The 13172-nt window shown below is 47.0% G+C and overlaps 1 protein-coding gene across 3 annotated transcripts in view; it reads left to right on the top strand.

The window, feature by feature from the left end:
• Nucleotides 1-427: 427 nt before the first annotated feature.
• The window catches only part of LOC137431871 (activin receptor type-1), a 139177-nt gene continuing 126432 nt past the window's right edge, over nucleotides 428-13172 (top strand). For 2 of the 3 annotated variants that reach the window (XM_068123667.2, XM_068123665.2), the window contains exon 1: nucleotides 428-622. The gene's annotated coding sequence lies outside the window, so the exon portion shown is untranslated. Of the gene's footprint in view, nucleotides 669-13172 lie in introns of all 3 variants that reach the window. The other variant, XM_068123666.2, reaches the window with a different exon arrangement.

Raw genomic sequence — 13172 nt, 5'->3', positions numbered from 1 at the left:
GCTAACTGATTACATACCCCTGCTTTTGGATGTACAGCACTGACTACGCTACATGGGCACCATTGACTTTTCGTCCGTCGTTTATACTTCCTTGTATACGTTCATCCGTATTATACAATAAAGAAAAACATTGACACATCGACGTGTCTGCCTGCACGTGATTAACTGCAAGGCGTCCAGTTTGCTGTTCTGCGAGAGGGGAGCCGAATGAACTACTATGCACACCGAGCGCGCGGTGGGGCGTGTCGCTAGGGTCTTCCTGTGGCGCACGCTGCGGATTCGCTGCTCGCCGAGGGGGCGGAGCCTGATTAGCTATTGTGCGCGCGGTGGGGCGTGTCGCGAGCCTTCCTGTGGCGCACGCTGCGGATTCGCTGCTCGCCGAGGGGGCGGAGCCTGATTAGCTATTGTGCGCGCGGTCGGGCGTGTCGCGAGCCTTCCTGTGGCGCACGCTGCGGATCCGTTTCAGGTTTGAACTCGAGGTTGCGAAGTTTTCCACAACTTTTAAATGTCACTCCATTTCACACCGGGAGTCGTGGCGGCTGTTTCCTGTAGGCCTACGATCTGAGCAGCGGCGGAGTTATCAAACATAGAATTGGATCTCACACCTTTGTGAAGACTGAAGGTGTGTACGACGTATCTTGCTGTCATCACCTCCTTTGTCCATCCATGTAAGTTCGTTCTTCCAGCTCCTGTCTGGTCTCCATTGCTAATCCCAATCACATCATGGTTCTTCGGATCTTCCACTTTATTCCAAGTTAGAGTCTCTTTACGCAGTAAATTATTCTTAATTTCGAGATATCCAGAGATCCCAGTGCCTCGAGTATGTGTCCCGTTAGTTGATGTGTTGTTTATCTGTCCCTTCAACTACTCTCAAGTCTCTGTCCCTTCAACTACTCTCAAGTCTCTGTCCCTTCAACTACTCTCAAGTCTCTGTCCCTTCAACTACTCTCAAGTCTCTGTCCCTTCAACTACTCTCAAGTCGCTGTCCCTTCAACTACTCTCAAGTCTCTGTCCCTTCAACTACTCGTCTCTGTCCCTTCAACTACTCTCAAGTCTCTCTCCCTTCAACTACTCTCAAGTCTCTGTCCCTTCAACTACTCTCATGTCTCTCTCCCTTCAACTACTCTCAAGTCTCTGTCCCTTCAACTACTCTCAAGTCTCTGTCCCTTCAACTACTCTCAAGTCTCTGTCCCTTCAACTACTCTCAAGTCTCTGTCCCTTCAACTACTCTCATGTCTCTCTCCCTTCAACTACTCTCAAGTGTCTGTCCCTTCAACTACTCTCAAGTCTCTGTCCCTTCAACTACTCTCAAGTCTCTGTCCCTTCAACTACTCTCAAGTCTCTGTCCCTTCAACTACTCTCATGTCTCTCTCCCTTCAACTACTCTCAAGTGTCTGTCCCTTCAACTACTCTCATGTCTCTCTCCCTTCAACTACTCTCAAGTCCCTCTCCCTTCAACTACTCTCATGTCTCTCTCCCTTCAACTACTCTCATGTCTCTCTCCCTTCAACTACTCTCAAGTGTCTGTCCCTTCAACTACTCTCAAGTCTCTGTCCCTTCAACTACTCTCAAGTCTCTGTCCCTTCAACTACTCTCAAGTCTCTGTCCCTTCAACTACTCTCAAGTCTCTGTCCCTTCAACTACTCTCAAGTCTCTGTCCCTTCAACTACTCTCAAGTGTCTGTCCCTTCAACTACTCTCATGTCTCTCTCCCTTCAACTACTCTCAAGTCCCTCTCCCTTCAACTACTCTCATGTCTCTCTCCCTTCAACTACTCTCATGTCTCTCTCCCTTCAACTACTCTCAAGTCTCTGTCCCTTCAACTACTCTCAAGTCTCTGTCCCTTCAACTACTCTCAAGTCTCTGTCCCTTCAACTACTCTCAAGTCTCTGTCCCTTCAACTACTCTCAAGTCTCTGTCCCTTCAACTACTCTCAAGTCTCTCTCCCTTCAACTACTCTCAAGTCTCTGTCCCTTCAACTACTCTCAAGTCTCTCTCCCTTCAACTACTCTCAAGTCTCTGTCCCTTCAACTACTCTCAAGTCTCTCTCCCTTCAACTACTCTCAAGTCTCTCTCCCTTCAACTACTCTCATGTCTCTCTCCCTTCAACTACTTTCTCGTATTTCCCATTTTTTCCATCACTGTTCGTTGTTGTTTTATTTAATCCATTCCCAAAGTTCGTGTCCATCCCAAACTCTCCATTCCTGTTTAAACTCATTCTCTCCCTTTCTGCTTCATTCTCGTTTCCTTTGCATCTCTTGCATGGCATAATGACGTCACACTCCGATCATGTCACTCTGTTTTTATCTTGTATAAATTACCCGAATTTTCCCGTTTTTTGCTTCATTCGGGTCGAAACGTTTAAGTCTCAGGAACACTCCAGACTGACTGTTTTATATTCAATAATAGAATGGATTCCCGACTTGTTTTCGAGCCGTTTCGGAGCCTCCTCGCTCCACGTGCTCCCATCCTGGCTCTTGTAACGAGTTTCGATCGGGATGAAGCTCTTTGTTCCCTTCTTGGGGCTCAGGGAGCTGCCCAGAGGGACGAGTGTCCATGATTGTATCGTTTAAATGTCAGAGTTTGATGGCCGCGATAACAGGTTTATCACCTTCGCTGAACATCCAAGCGTGACGTCTCCGCGGGATTCATTATTATGGAAACTAGTATCCTCCCCCTACCCCCACCCTGCGAGTCTCTGCCCCCCACCTTGCGAGTCTCTGCTCCCCACCCTGCGAGTCTCTGCCCCCCCACCCTGCGAGTCTCTGCCCCCCCACCTTGCGAGTCTCTGCTCCCCACCCTGCGAGTCTCTACCCCCCACCCTGAGAGTCTCTGCCCCCCACACCCTGTGAGTCTCTGCCCCCCACACCCTGTGAGTCTCTGCCCCCCACCCTGTGAGTCTCTGCCCCCCACCCTGAGAGTCTCTGCCCCCCACCCTGAGAGTCTCTGCCCCCCACACCCTGTGAGTCTCTGCCCCCCACACCCTGCTAGTCTCGGCCCCCCACACCCTGCGAGTCTCGGCCCCCCACACCCTGCGAGTCTCTGCCCCCCACACCCTGCGAGTATCTGCCCCACACCCTGCGAGTATCTGCCCCCCACCCTGCGAGTCTCTGCCCCACACCCTGCGAGTCTCTGCCCCCCACCCTGCGAGTCTCTGCCCCCCACCCTGCGAGTCTCTGCCCTCCACCCTGCGAGTCTCTGCCCCCCAACCTGCGAGTATCTGCCCCCCACCCTGCGAGTATCTGCCCCCCACCCTGCGAGTATCTGCCCCCCACCCTGCGAGTATCTGCCCCCCACCCTGCGAGTATCTGCCCCCCACCCTGCGAGTATCTGCCCCCCACCCTGCGAGTATCTGCCCCCCACCCTGCGAGTCTCTGCCCCCCACCCTGCGAGTCTCTGCCCCCCACCCTGCGAGTCTCTGCCCCCACCCTGCGAGTCTCTGCCCCCACCCTGCGAGTCTCTGCCCCCACCCTGCGAGTCTCTGCCCCCACCCTGCGAGTCTCTGCCCCCACCCTGCGAGTCTCTTCCCCCCCACACCCTGCGAGTCTCTGCCCCCCACACCCTGCGAGTCTCTGCCCCCCACACCCTGCGAGTCTCTGCCTCCCACACCCTGCGAGTCTCTGCCTCCCACACCCTGCGAGTTTCTGCCCCACACACCCTGCGAGTATCTGCCCCACACACCCTGCGAATCTCTGCCCCCACCCTGCGAGTCTCTGCCCCCACCCTGCGAGTCTCTGCCCCCACCCTGCGAGTCTCTGCCCCCCACCCTGCGAGTCTCTGCCCCCCACCCTGCGAGTCTCTGCCCCCACCCTGCGAGTCTCGGCCCCCACCCTGTGAGTCTCTGCCCCCCACCCTGTGAGTCTCTGCCCCCCACCCTGTGAGTCTCTGCCCCCCACCCTGTGAGTCTCTGCCCCCCACCCTGCGAGTCTCGGCCCCCCACCCTGCGAGTCTCGCCCCCCCACCCTGCGAGTCTCTGCCCCCCACCTTGCGAGTCTCTGCCCCCCACCCTGTGAGTCTCTGCCCCCCACCCTGTGAGTCTCTGCCCCCCACCCTGTGAGTCTCTGCCCCCCACCCTGCGAGTCTCTGCCCCCCACCCTGCGAGTCTTGGCCCCCCACCCTGCGAGTCTCTGCCCCCCACCTTGCGAGTCTCTGCCCCCCACCCTGCGAGTCTCTGCCCCCCACCCTGCGAGTTTCTGCCGCCCACGCCCCGTGAGATTCTGCCCCCCACGCCCCGTGAGTTTCTGCCCCCCACGCCCCGTGAGTTTCTGCCCCCCACGCCCCGTGAGATTCTGCCACCCACGCCCCGCGAGTTTCTGCCCCCCACGCCCCGCGAGTTTCTGCCCCCCACGCCCCGCGAGTTGAGTTAAGTTTCCCATTCCTTGTTTATTCCACCAGACATCCCGATTCTCCGCACTTGTTTATCCTTCGTGAAGAACTTGTAACGTTGTCACGGAATTCCCGGGACGATGTTAAATGAACTTTTTCCACGAGTTCGGTGTTGAGTTCGGATTTCCATGGTTTTCTCAACTTGGATCAATAAGGATTATATTCGTTTCCCAAATGGATTTGTGGACACATCGGTTTAATCTCGCAAAGATTTGTTGTTTGATGTTCAGTTGTTGTTTAATATGAAATATATTTGTTTGCAAATGCAACCACGTGACCTCTACCTGTGTCGTGTGCGTTTGTTGGTGTGTAATCCCTTAGGCAGTCGACTCGTGCTGACGATACAGGTGTTATCGGTGCGCAGGTATCCATTGTTTAATGTGATTTATTATTCACTATGAGTCATCTTAACTCTTCATGTTAAATACTTTGTTTTTCTAACTCCACAGATCCAGGAGTTTCGTTTTGCATTTTAAGCTCCGATCCGCAAACGACTTGCAGCGTTCGAGGAGAGGTCGAGAGGCCAAAGGGAAATGGATATCCAGGTTATGGGAAAACAGGATTTCCTCTGGATCGCGAGCAAAAGGAAATAGCATTTTATTGTCTGGTCTCCTTCACAACACAAGCTCACGTTTAGAAGCTTCATGCACTTTTTCTTTCTTGAAATATGTTTTTAAACTTTTGTTTTGATGGCTTCAGCAAATGAGGTAGAACCCACATGATGGAGAGAAAGTGTGAGATGGAGAGTTCACTTTGTATTAGTCTTGTGAAAGAAATTTGATTTTGTTTGTAATCCTTCAATTTGCCTTTACAAACATCACTGACATGAACTCAGCATGAACTCATCATGGAGGATTGCCTTCTCTGCCATGTGTGTGAATCGTCGAGCACGGACCCCACGACTGAAGTCCTATCGGGTTGCTGTTCACGATGAGAATGTCTGTTCATGGAATCCTGACTTGCATCGATCAATCATAAACACTCATTCATGGACCCATCAATGAAATATTGTATAATCAAAACACCTTAAGTTGTTTCATTTATTACATACTTGGGGAAATTTAAGATTCGCTTGGTAAGTGGATTGGTCGGTCTGCTCTGTTATTGTCCGCTTGTTTGCCTGTGTCAGTCACCTATTAGTCGCAACTTTAGTCCAGTGCTGACGAAACTTAACCAGCTGTTAGAGGTAGTCATATGATAGAATCCTATTGGGTTTTTCCTGTGTAGCACAAAGGGTAATGAAGTCTAGAACAGCGTTGTCTGTCTGTATGTCCCTACAAACTACACCAATCGGAGATGACGATCTGGTCACATGGCAGAGACGCGTTTAGTAACCATTACAGTTGTATATTTCACGAAAAGGAAATAACCTTCTGCAGAACGTTTTGGGGTCTCAGCGAGTTTTCTGTAGAACGTTTTGGGGTCTCAGCGAGTATTCTGTAGAACGTTTTCGGGTCTCAGCGAGTGTTCTGTAGAACGTTTTGGGGTCTCAGCGAGTTTTCTGTAGAACGTTTTGGGATCTCAGCGAGTGTTCTGTAAAACGTTTTGGGGTCTCAGCGAGTTTTCTGTAGAACGTTTTGGGGGTCTCAGCGAGTTTTCTGTGGAACGTTTTGGGGTCTCAGCGAGTGTTCTGTCGAACGTTTTGGGGTCTCAGCGAGTGTTCTGCAGAACGTTTTGGGGTCTCAGCGAGTGTTCTGTAGAACGTTTTGGGGTCTCAGCGAGTGTTCTGTAGAACGTTTTGGGGTCTCAGCGAGTGTTCTGTAGAACGTTTTGCGATCTCAGTGAGTTTTCTGTGGAACGTTTTGGGATCTCAGTGCGTGTTCTGTGGAACGTTTTGGGGTTTCAGTGAGTGTTCTGTAGAACGTTTTGAGGTCTCAGCGAGTTTTCTGTAGAACGTTTTGGGGTCTCAGCGAGTTTTCTGTAGAACGTTTTGGGGTCTGAGTGAGTTTTCTGTAGAACGTTTTGGGGGTCTCAGCGAGTTTTCTGTAGAACGTTTTGGGATCTCAGTGTGTGTTCTGTAGAACGTTTTGGGATCTCAGCGCATGTTCTGCAGAACGTTTTGGGGTGTTCTGCAGAACATTTTGGGATCTCAGCGCATGTTCTGCAGAACGTATTGGGGTCTCTGCACGTGTTCTGCAGAACGTTTTGGGGTCTCAGCGCATGTTCTGTAGAACGTTCCAAGAGGTTTCAGAAATTCCTCAATACAATTATGATTTTGAAATGCGATCAACATGAACATTGCTCCCGAATCAAAGTTAATAGATGACGACTGTTTGCTGGTTTGATAATATCTCCATCATCGTGATTTAACATTATATTTTGGTATGCAGTGCCGGTAGAAAGTCTACACCCCCTTTCAAATTTTTTTACCTTTTGTTGATTTGTAGCCTGGAATTAAATAACATTAAATCAGACTTTTTCCACCTTTATTTACATATCGTAATCCACATCTTCCAAGTGAAAAAAAAAAATTCTACAAATTTCAGAAACTTTCTTAAAAATACAAAACTAGAATATCGTGGTTGGATAAGTGTCCATCCCGCTGAGTTAATACTTGTGGGCACCCTTGACAGCAATTACAGGTGTGAGTCTGTTGGGATAGGTCTCTACCAATTTTGTACACCTTGATTGGGCAATGTTTGCCCATTCTTCTGTACAAAGCTGTTCAAGCTCAGTCAAGTTGTGTACGGAGCATTGACGGACAGCAATCTTCAGGTCATGCCACAGATTTTCGATTGGATTTAGGCTGGGGCTGTGACTGGGCCACTTAAGGACATTTATCTTTCTGTTCCTTAGCCACTCCAGTGTAGCTTTGGCTGTGTGCTCCAGGTCGTTTTCATTCTGAAAGGTGAACTGCCATCCCAATTTCAGCTTTCTTGCAGAGGGCAGCAGCTTTTCCTCTGATTTTTCTGTATTTTACTTCATCAATTTTCCCTTCTATCCTGACAAGTGTCCCAGTCCCTGCTGATGAGTAACATCCCCATAACATGATGCTGCCACCACCATGCTTCACAGTAGGGATGGTGTTATTTGGGTGATGTGCTGTCGGGTTTGCACTGAATGTAATGTTTTGTATTTTAGCCAAAAAGTTCCATTTTCATTTCGTCAGCGCACAGAATTTTTGCCACACTCTGTAGGGGTTTTTTTCATACCTCAAATGGGACTCTCAAGGTGGGCTTTTTGAGTAATGGTTTCCATTGTGCCACCCTTCTGTACAGGCCAGTCTTGTAGAGTGCTTGGGATATTGTCACATGCACACAGTGACCAGTCTTTGCCATAAAGGCCTGTAGCTCTTTCAATGTTGCCATTCGCCTCCCTTGGTGGTCTTTCTGATCAGTCTCCTCCTTTCTTGGTCATGCAGTGTGAAGGGACAACCTGATTGAGGGAGGGTCTTGGTGGTACCATATGACTTCCACTTCTTAATGATTGCCTTGACTGTTCGAAGAGGTATTCAAGGCCTTTGATATTTTTGTTTTTATACCCATTTGTTGATCTGTGCCTTTCCACAACTTTATCTCGGAGATCTTTTGAAAGCTCCTTGGTGCTCATGGTTGAGTGTTTGCTGTGAAATGCATGACCCAGCAGAGGAAACTTACAGGAACAGCTGATTTTATTCTGAAATGATCAGAATCACTACAGTTGAACACAGGTGGAGGCCAATTAACTTGGTGTGATTTTGAAGGTGATTGGTTACACCTGAGGTGATTTACAATTGCTGTTATTAGGGGTGGACATTTATTCAAACAAGATATTCTAGTTTTTTATTTTTAATTAATTTTCTGAAATTTGCAGAATTTGTTTTTCACTTGGAAGTTGTGGGTTACGATGTGTAAATAAAGGTGGAAAAGTCTAATTTGATGCAATTTAATTCCAGGCTATAAGGTAACAAAAGGTGAAAATTTTGAAAGGGGGTGTAGATTTTCTATAGGCACTGTATTGATGCTCTAGTGTTCGTCATTAGAATGAGGAATTATGGTGTTTGGAATGAAAATATAGAGAAGGTGCTGTCAATGCCTGAAATTCGACTGAAGTTGTCACAGGAATGTGGAATTTATTGGTTCATCGTTTGCCATTCGCCGTTGTTTTTTTTTGTTTTTTTTTTAACCCAAGTCATTCACGAACCGGCTGGCAGTGCCTGAAGTCAAAAAATTAAATACTTACATTATTTACTAACTGGTAACTGGTATCCCCACGCAGGTCATACTATCCTCTTCAACTAAAGTATCACACAAGCCTGGCTACGCCCCTGTTAGACTTTCGATCTTGTTTAAGATCTTGTTTAAGAATATGTTATAGGTCAAGGTCACAAATCGTCAATTTTCATCTGATTGAGTTAATGTCTGTGTATGAAACCGAAAAACACAGGTGAATGTGAACCCTCTTCCCAGGTAAAGCCTGGGTCGACCACTGTGTATTTCTATTTTATGTACTGTTTGAACACGACTTGGACAGTTTGTACTTTTATGAATGACATACTATTGCAATGTACCTTTTAGGATCTTTACACCCCCTTTCGACACTTTAGATCTCTTACATCCTGAAGACACCTTACATCCTTTTGACCACAAGTACTATTAGACTATACTGTACTCTTGACTCCTTTAGATCTTTTAGTCGCTTTTCCCCCCTTATACCCTATGCCCCTAAGACCTTTACAAATACCATTAAGAAGACATGTAAGACACCTGACACCCTCTCGTCCCATTATGCCTTTAGACATCTTTCTTGTTTTTATGTTTGTTTGTTTTTAACCATTTCCTCATTATTAGTGAGGTCCCTTCTTTGTTTTGTCATCACATTCTAAGGGAATATAAACACTTCTTCGAAGAGTCACAGCGCAACCTTTTTCATTTGTATTTCCTACGTGTCTGGTCTACAAAGGCCTGAATATAATCGACTGACTTGGTATAAATAGCCAGGGAACAAATTTATTATGTATTTTCTTAGAATCGTGCCCAGGGAAAGCATTTGAGTTTTAATGAAGAGTGGCAATTTGCTGGCTCAAGACTATAATGACGTGATGACGAATTTAACCATCCAAGCTATCATCAGAGGGGAACTCGTCATCAAGCTAAAGAGTACGGGCAACACCAAGCCTGACTGTCAAACAGTCTGTCTGTGATATTTGTTGAAATGCCAATTGTGAGCTCAACAACAACTAAAATATCTGGTCTAACAAGAGAACCTTACTATATGAGAAATGCTGGAGGATTCCAACTACGGCCTCTAAACATCTCGTAGCAGAAATTTGAGTATTCTTCAATTTGGAACAAATTTCAGTTTGAGTAATCTTCGATTTCCCAAGTAGTAACTTAAAGAACAAGTTTCAGTGTTTTGATATTTAATTGTTGGTTTCATGAATGATGAGTGTTTTATGTTTGATACATGCAAGTCTGGATTCCAGGAACAGACATTCCCATTTTGAACACAAATTCTATAAGCACTTCATCAGTCGTCGGGTCAACGCTCGAGGATTCACACACAAGGCAGAGATGGCAATCATTTCATGGTTTGTTCATGTCAGTGATTTCTGTAAAGTCAAATTGAAGGATTACAAACAAAATCGAATTTATATCGCAAGACTAATATACAGCGTACTCACCATCTCGCACTCTCGCTCCATCATGTCGGTTCTGCCTCATTTGCTTTATCCATCAAAACAAAAGTTGAAACTTAAAATATATTTTAAGAAAGCAAATGTGCATGCAGCTTCTAACGGTGAGCTTGCATTGTAAAGGAGACCAGACAATTTAAAAAAACAAGTTCCAGGAAGTGTATTTGGAGCACATGGAGGCCCAACAATTGAGAGTGTAAAGTCATACAAAGGCTTTCTACCTTCATTTCAAATAAAATACGACAGTATTTTAAATTTTGGTGACTTCCAGTGGGATTGTGTATTCTCTGGTAAATTTCCTTTAACATTTAGTGTGGATGTAGTTCGTCTGCACTGTCATGATGGCCTTTATAAACCGACAATCACACTTGGGCAACCAGGAAGAATTGGCACCTTTCATCACTTATTCTGATAAAACAGGCCTGTAACACTAACCATTTTATTTTATTATTATTATTATTATTATTATTATTATTATTATTATTTTGTATACAGAATCGAGGCTCGTGAAAGTGCTAACATTTATCACACAAAAAAAACATCACAGACAAACAAAATTATAAATAGAGGGAGCGGTGGACAAGATGGGGAGAGAAGGGGAAGCACACAAACACAACATTTGAGAGCAGGGACATCGGGAGATGTGTGGGAGGGAGAGGGCTTGGGGGGAGTAGGCGTGGGAAGGGGGAGTGGGGTGGGAGAAGTATAAAACACAAAGACACCAAGGACTTCCAGGAAATAACTTGGTATTTCAAAAAAGTGGATTTGGGGTGAAATTAGCAGGGGTAGAAAAGATCAAGGTTTTGGATGGGGGAAGATGAGAGATGGTGGTGAACAGCTGTTTTAAAGACCTGGAGGGAGGAGTGGGATTGAAGAGAGTGAGGGAGTTTTTTCCAGAGGTGGGAGAAAAGAGGAATGAAGGAGTGAAGGTGAACCATCAAATGCATTTGAGGTCTATTTTCATTTCTAAACCAATAACGAATGAGACAATGTATGGTGAATGTGTTCAACCATTTCATAGTTGTTGCTGAATTGATCCAAGTAGCAAACAGACAAACAAGAAAACATGAAATAAAACAAACGGGGTGAAAACTGAGTACTCCTTTTGAGCGCGCATCGTCGCCCGGCCCCCTTCGGTGCCCGGCTATGACGTCATGCAGCGCCAAGAGATGTCATAGGACAGGAACGATGCACAAACTTCCTGCGAAATTCACAGCCGCAGACTTGCAAACAATTTTTTTTTTTTTTACCTCAGCCACCGAAGGTGGATGGCGGTTATGTTTTCACCCCTGTCTGTTTGTCTGTGAACATGATATCTCAACCAGTTGTGGACGGATTCTGCCGAAATTTGGTAGAGAGGTAGTGTATGTGACGAGGACGAAATGATTCGATTTTGGTGAAGATCCAGATCTGGCTCTTTGACTTTAAGTGATCCTTCACCATTGGGAGATAGGGCCAAAAACGATACATAGCAGGATATCTTATTGATGGATTTGGACGAACCTTGGAGGATATATTGGGTGTGTGATGAGGAAGAATTGGTTCAATTTTGGTGAAATCTGAATATGGATTGGGATACGAGAATTATTTAATTGTTAAGTCATTCTTCACCATTGAGTGATGGGGCTAAAATCGATACATTGAAGGAACTGCGCTCCAACGCGAGTCGAAAGAATTGACGCGACCAAAGACGGAATTCGTCCGAGTTGCTTTATTGAAACAAAACAGCTCAGGTATTCTGACAAGCCCGTTTATCGGGCAGCAATATATATACACATTTATGTCGGGAAGTTTGCCCGGCAAAAGCTATACCGGGCATGCCCGGGTGTCAAGGGCGAGCCTTGGAAAGGCGAGTCTGGACCTGCCCGGGCGTGTTTGGCTGCGGCCTGGCAAGTCGAGGCTGGGCGTGCCCGGGCGCTCTGGACGAGCCCTGGAAAGGCGATAGCGGGCATGCCCGGACGCTCTGGGCGAGCCCTGGAAAGGCGATAGCGGGCATGCCCGGACGCTCTGGGCGAGCCCTGAAAAGGCGATAGCGGGCATGCCCGGACGCTCTGGGCGAGCCCTGGAAAGGCGATAGCGGGCATGCCCGGATGCTCTGGGCGAGCCCTGAAAAGGCGATAGCGGGCATGCCCGGACGCTCTGGGCGAGCCCTGGAAAGGCGAGAGCGGGCATGCCCGGGAAAGACGAGACCGGGCGTGCCCGGGAGGTTCGGGCGTGCCCGGGAACAGTGAGTCCGGGCATGCCCGGGAGAGGCGCGTCTGGCCGTGTTCTGGCCGGTGCAAGGCGATTGTGTGCATCCAGCGGTAACCGCTACAACATAGCACAATATCTCAAAAAGTTATTGACGGATTTGGACGAAACTTTGTGGACCGGTTGTGTGTGACCATTGCGAGATCGGGCGAGAAGCAGTATATAACACGATATTTAAAAAAAAGTTGTGGACAAGTTATGAATAAACTAGGTGGATGAGTTGGTTGGGTGACAAGAACAAGCCGATTAGATTTTGGTTAAGGTCTGAATCCAGATCCAGCCTATCGGTGGGATAGAAACCATAAACTTTTCAGCCTGGCGGAGGTATGCGCTCTACCGAGTGCCGTTCTAGTACTTTTCTGTCTTCAAAAAAATAATTAAATAATTCCATATCCAAGTATAAAAGTTTAATTGTTTAACGAAATGTTTTTCTTCTTAAGCCAGCAAGAACTCAGAAATTGTCCACTTGAATAGCTTGCCCATCCTGCTTATGCACAAATCTGTAATCATGTGACCTCCATCATTAAAAGATTGAAAGCGTCACCCTTTCTCTTGGCTTTGCCCACCTATTCACGGTTAATGCCCTTCCTAATCCATTACTGTTTTGCATGCCGAGGACGAGAGATGAAACTAAAGGAACCGATTGGAAATAGGTAAATTATTGTCTGATTTGTGCTTTTGATTGGATGTGGGATCGATAAGCATTAGGGCATCGGTTTTCACTACGTGACGACAGTTTTGTTTCCAATTTATAAGCTTTCAATTTGTCATTTTCCTGTTGCAACTTAAAATGTTGAGTTCCCCTGCCAGTCTTCATGAAACCATCCATGTGCTGGGAATTTAAGGTAGGCCTCAGAGCTCAGACTGATTCCTAACCAGCAATATGAAGCTGCCGAGTTGCTTGAGCGAATGATGTCATTGCA

The sequence above is a fragment of the Myxine glutinosa genome, chromosome 7, assembly GCF_964187855.1.
Source record: "Myxine glutinosa chromosome 7, kmMyxGlut1.1, whole genome shotgun sequence".
Taxonomy (NCBI): domain Eukaryota; kingdom Metazoa; phylum Chordata; class Myxini; order Myxiniformes; family Myxinidae; genus Myxine; species Myxine glutinosa.
The sequence above is the reverse complement of the archived record's forward strand: the minus strand, read 5'-3'. Positions and strand labels throughout refer to the sequence as shown.